The 6,288-nt window shown below is 49.3% G+C and overlaps 1 pseudogene; it reads left to right on the forward strand.

The window, feature by feature from the left end:
• Positions 1 to 187: 187 nt before the first annotated feature.
• On the forward strand, positions 188 to 1,319 carry LOC142605030 (feather keratin Cos2-3-like; annotated as a pseudogene).
• Positions 1,320 to 6,288: the final 4,969 nt, after the last annotated feature.

The following is a 6,288-nucleotide window of genomic DNA, read 5'->3' on the forward strand; positions in this document are numbered from 1 at the left end:
GCCTTTCATCTCAGTTCTCAGAAGAAGCCTTCATTGGGGAATGGGCATGGCACAAACCTGGAAACGAAAAGCCAGCAGTGCAGGAAATGAAGCACAGCCCATATCATTAGCTGTGATGGTTTGCATGCAAGATGAGCTTGTCAGAAAATTGTTACCTCTGCAAAGGGTGTCTCTGGTCCTGCGCGCAATGAAGGACCGGTATAAAAGCCAGCCCAAGTCCCTGCTCTCTCATACACTTCTTTTGCCTCCTTCTCCTTGAGAATCAGGTGAGTCTGAAACCCCTTCATCTTCCTCTTCCATAGTGAGATCTCCCCTCAATGAACTTCTCAACTGATGTGGTCTCTATTCTGTGCTGGGGCTTGGAGCACCTTGTCTTGACAGAGGGAAATAAGGAGAAGGTCAGCTTAGAGAGAGGCTGGGATGTAACTCTGGTGGCTTTTGATTTATGAGCTAGGAGAGAACTTCCTTGGGTCAGGCTGCTCTTTTTAGGTCCCTGGCCAGATGAGGCAATGAAGACGTGTGGCTCCTGGCATAGTCTCTATGTTCCCACTTATTGGTGGCCTTGGCTCCTTTGCAACAGGGTAAGCAGTCTGCTCCTCACCTACGCTTGGGCTCTGCTTCCCCCATCCTCTCTCCCAGGTTCATCTCCACCTTTGAGACATGTCCTGCTACAACCAGTGCCTGCCCTGCCAGCCCTGTGGCCCGACCCCGCTGGCCAACAGCTGCAACGAGCCCTGTGTCAGGCAGTGCCAGAACTCCACCATCGTCATCCAGCCCTCCCCCGTGGTGGTGACCCTGCCCGGCCCCATCCTCAGCTCCTTCCCACAGAACACCGTTGTGGGCTCGTCCACTTCCGCTGCTGTTGGCAGCATCCTCAGCTGTGATGGAGTGCCCATCACCTCTGGGTGCTGTGACCTCTCTGGCATTTCCAGCCGCTACGGTGGCAGGAGGTGTCTCCTCTGAGAAAGATGCTAGAAACACCCCATGGAGACACCTTGAAGAACTCAGGAGGTGGTGCTGGGCAGAGGATCGAGTCTTTGGATGTTGTTTTCACTATAGCTGAATGGCTTTGCTTTTCTCTCCCTCTTCCTTGTTTGCTTTGGTTCCCCTTGGCAGCAAGGTCCCACCCAGGCCAGCCTGGTGGGCACCATCTGTCTGCTCTGTAGCTATGGGGCAGGCGGAAAGACTCCATGCAGGAACTTCTCCATGGCCAAGGACCACAGACACTTGGCTGCCTCCAGGGGTCCCTGCACTGCTCTCCTTCACTTGGAGTGACTTTGTTTCCCTGTTTTGACTCATTAAAGTTCTGCTGCATTCAAGCCTGGCCTCCTTGTGGTCCTTCCCTCTGTGGACACTCCCCATGCTGCCAAAGGAGAAGGGTTTTGCTCTGGAGATGAAGGGGGTGAGGGCACATTCTCCATTCACAGAGGAATGGGAGGTTGGGACAGCCTGCAGTGGCTCCTCTTTTGGGCACTGTCACTTGGAGCTGAGGAAGACATCCCTGGATGCTCTGCTGCCAGTGACCATCAGGCCTTGTCTTGCTGTGTGTCTGCCCACAAAAGCCCAGAAAGGCAGGATGCCCTTAGGGGTCAGCACCCCATGAGCTCTTGAGGAAGGGTGTTCCTCTTGCAGTGGCCAGACCTGCACTGGGGTGGTGGGCAGTGGATGTGGGGCTCGGGAAGATGATTTGCTTTGCAGAATGGCAGGAGTAGTAATGCAGGGATGACCCATAGCCACTACTCCACCTTCATCTCCCCTCCACCATCCAATCTAGGGGATATGGCCAGCACACATGGGCAGGAGTAGCAGGAACATGCTATTACAAGGAGTAGCTGCTGAATGCATCGAGGTTGGAAATTGGAACTAATCATGTGGAAGGTGAGGGCAGTCAGCACAGAAATGGGGACAGAGAAACGGTATATTTCTGAGGGAGACCAAATTGCTCTGGTACAGAGCTTGCAGGAGAATGTGACGATCAGCAAGGATGAGGGTACTGGGTGCACTTCCCAAGAGAGCTGCAGTGGGTGCAGAGCCCTTGACTGCTTCATGGGTCTCCCCAGAGAATTTATGCTCAGGAATTGGCTGCCATTCTGGGTGGAGAAAATGTTTTTACATGTAAATCTCATCCTTTCTGATGGGTGGAAATGTCTCTTGGCAGCCACTACAGTCTCATATCCTATTTTCTGTATAAAAATCCAGATGTCCTGACAAAAGTCTACAAGTGGAAGAACAGAAATCCCCACACCACTGCCCTTCACCAAGAGGGAATTGTGGCTTATGAACTTATCTCAGAACCACTGCTATTATAGATGAGCTTTCACAACTAATGTTTGTTTAAACTGCCTGTGGTGGGTCGATCTAGGCTGGCTGCCTAGTATCCACCAAGCCACTCTATCATTCACCCTCCATCAACCACATAATGGGAGAAAATACAATGAAAAAGTCATGGGTGAAGATAAGGACACAGAGAGTCATAACACATTCATAATGCTTCTCTCTGCTGCTCCTTCCTCCTGACACTCTTCCCCTGCTGTCCCATCCACGGTTCCTTCATGAACTTCTCCAACATGGGTCTTTTCCACAGGCTGCATTTCTTCAAGACTGCACCTGTGGGGTACAGTCCTTCAAGAACAGACTGCTCCACTGAGGGTCTCCCATGGGCCACAGTTCCTCCCAGAAAAACTGCTCCAGTGTGGGCTCCTCTCCATGGGCCACAGTTCCTGCCAGGAGCCTGCTCCAGTGTGGGCTCTTCATGTGCTGCAGCTTCCTTCAGGACACATCCACCTGCTCCATCATGGGGTCCTCCATGTGCTGCAGTGTGGATAGGTACTCCACCACAGTCTGCAGGAATGCAACTTGCATCACCATAGTCCTCACCACAGGCTGCAGGGAATCTGTGTTCTGGCACCTGGAGCATCTCCTCCTCCTCCTTCTTCGCTGATCTTGGTATCTGTATAGTTGTTTCTCTCACATTTTCTCACTCTCTCACAACTGCTGCACAGAATTCTTTACCCTTTCTTAAATACGTTTTTCCAGAGGTGCCACCAGCTTCAGTGATTCATTCAACTTTGGCCAGCAGTGGAGTGTTGGAGTGCTGGAGCTAGCTGGAAGTGGGTCTGTCTGATATGCGGGCAGCTTCGGGTGTCTTCTCACAGAAGCCATTTCTGCAGGCCCCCCATGACAAAAACCTTGCCACGTAAATCCAATATACTCTCTTTACTCTTATGATATTATGTGCAGAAACTCTTTTCTATATAAGAACTTTGGCCCCAGGATAAACTCATCCAGCTCATGGTGACACAGGAGGCTGCAGACAGCTCCTACTCGCTACAGGCAATTACACCACCTGCACCTGCATGCAAAACACAAAAGGAAAAAAGACTAGCACATCAACTAAAGCAAGGAAATCAACATCAAAAAAGAATACATGAACATTCATAGGGTAGCCAAACCATTTTTTTTTCATCTGCTCTGTAAATTAATGTTGTTTCTGCATTTCTCTTCCTTTTGAAGAGAGGGTATTTACCCTACAGTGAGTCTAGAGAAAGCATCACTACTACAAATCACTTCTGATGTCCCAGCTTCAGTGTCTGCAGCCCAAGGAGAGTCTGGCTTGTTCCAGGCACACAACCCTCTGCTGCCACATGATTGTGTCACTGCTGCTCTCCTTTGCGGGGGCTGGTCCCAGACTCTTGAGGAGATCATTAAGACAAGTGGGAGCTTCTAAGGCTGTAAGATTTTTTTAGTTGTTTTTTTTTGTTTGTAAAAGGGGCATTTGGGAGGCCTAGAGCAATAGGGATATTCTATAGTTTTTAAATTATCCTTCACCACAAACTTGAGACTTGGACATGTTCAATGTCTGCAAAGGCGATGACAGCTTGGATTCTGCTGTGATTTCCCTCTGTCAGTGGGAAATCAGCTGACTGAACCACCGTCAAACCCTTGAGCTTACTAGAGCTGATGGGTCTGGCCGGTGCCTTATTCGTTGCCTTAGCTGTAAGGTCTGAAGGACTTGCTATAATCATCCCAAGAGGCAGAAAGCTGGTGTCTGACACCCTGGTTTTCAGTATTATGTGTGCATGTTCATGGTCACATATCTGTTCATCTGGCTGTACTCATGTGTGCATTCACATGTACAGATGTGTGCCTCGGTGTATTGGGTTTGCCTGGCAAGATTTTGGTAGCGGGGGGGCTACAGGGGTGGCTTCTGTGAGAAGCTGCTGGAAGCTTCCCCTGTGTCTGATAGAGCCAATGCCAGCCGGCTCCAAGACAGACTCACTGTCAGCCAAGGCCAAGCCAATCAGTGATGGTGGTAGTGCCTCTGTAATAACGTATTTAAGAAGGAAAAAAAAACAAAAACAAAAACAACACAACAAAAACCCAGGAGCAATTTGCAGCCAGAGAGAGGAGTGAGAATATATGGGAGGAACAACTCTGCAGACAGCAAGGTCAGTGAAGAAGGAGGAGGAGGAGGTGCTCCAGGCACCAGAGCAGAGATTCCCCTGCAGTATGTGGTGAAGACCGTGGTAAAGCAGGCTGTACCCCTGCAGCTTATGGAGGATGATGGTAGAGAAAATATCCACCTGCAGCCCATGGAGAACCCCACATCAGAGTAAGTGGATGCCTGAAGCTGGCTGTGACCCCATGGGAAGCCCATGCTGGAGCAAGCTCCTGACAGGACCTGCGGACCTGTGGAGAGAGGAGCCCAGATTTGCTGGCAGGACTTGTGACCCAGTGGGGGACCCACGCTGGAGCAGTCTGGTCTTGAAGGATTGCACCCCATGGAAGGGACCCATGCTGGAGCATTTCATGAAGAACTGTAGCCTGTGGGAAGGACTCACATTGGAGAAGTTCATGGAGGACTGTCTCCTGTGAGAGGGACCCCACACTGGAGCAGTAGAAAAGTGTGAGGAGTCCTCCCCCTGAGGATGAAGGAGCAGCAGAGACAAGGTGTGATGAACTGACTGTAACCCCCATTCCCAGTCCACCTGTACTGCTGTGGGGGGAGGAGGTAGAGAAATTGGGAGTGAAGTTAATTCAGGGAAGAAGGGACGGGTACGGGGAAGGTGTTTTTAAGATTTGGTTTTATTTCTCATTATCCTAGTCTGATTTGATTAGTAATGAAATAAATTAATTTTCCCAAGTCTTTTGCCTGTGACAGTAACTGGTGAGTGATCTCTCCCTGTCCATATCTCGACCCACGAGCCTTTTGTTATATTTTCCCTTCCAGTTGAGGAAGAGGAGTGATAGAATGGCTTGGTGGGCACCTGGTGTCCAGCCAGGGTCAACTCACCACACTGCAGTAATATACATGCAAGCATGACTGTACAAATATTGTGTGTGTTTGGGCCCACCTGTTTGTGAGTGTGTATGTGTTTTAGCACATGCGCATACCTTCATGCAGGTGGGTATGGACATGCATGACATTGGTCTGCGTATATGTAAGTGTGTTCAGAAAGGTGTGTGTGGATGTGTGCTTTTATGTATTATCATTTGTGTGCAGAAGTGTACACATATATCTATGTAAATGTATGTGTGCAGGAGCATTCATGTGTAAGCATGTGTGTTTGAGTATCTGTGCATACACATTGATATGATGGGGTGACTGCGCATGTGTCTGCACATGGACTCCTTTGGAAACGTGTACACATACCTCTTTGTGCACACATGTAAGTTGAGTGCACACAAACTCATATGTGTGACTTGGACCATGTGTGTGGGACCCTGTGTGTGTGCATACCTCTGTGTGTGTATAGGTGTGTGAGTGTGTGCACCCATAAGGGGGTGCATGTATGCATTTTTTTGGATGAGCCTGTGTGGGTGGGTGTGCATTTCCCTCCACTTTTGACATTGTGAAAGATCTTATTATGACATCAAGGGGCAAACTGGGAATTGCATTGAAACAGTGATCTGTCACAGGCATCCCACCGAGGATGAGATGTGGTGACTGTGCAGGTTGCCCCATGACTGCTGAGTTGTTCTTGCCAGAGGCCATCTGAGAAATGCTTTGAGAGATAACAGACTGGAGAAGGGGCCTATGTTCAGAGAGAGTCTCAATAGAGCAAGTTACTCAGGGCAGAGTCCAGAGAAGTTCTGAACAGTTTCAATGGCAGAGATCCTATGCAATGTACTCCAGCACTTGACCACTTTCATGAAGTTTTTTCCCTGGTATCTAATCAGAATTACCCATTATTACATTTGAGTCCATTGGTCCTACTCTAATCATAGTTTACCTCCAGAGTCTAGCTCAATCTTCTCTGTATCTTCCAGTGAAGTGGTAGTAGGCAG

Source organism: Balearica regulorum, chromosome 24 (assembly GCF_011004875.1).
Source record: "Balearica regulorum gibbericeps isolate bBalReg1 chromosome 24, bBalReg1.pri, whole genome shotgun sequence".
NCBI lineage: Eukaryota > Metazoa > Chordata > Aves > Gruiformes > Gruidae > Balearica > Balearica regulorum.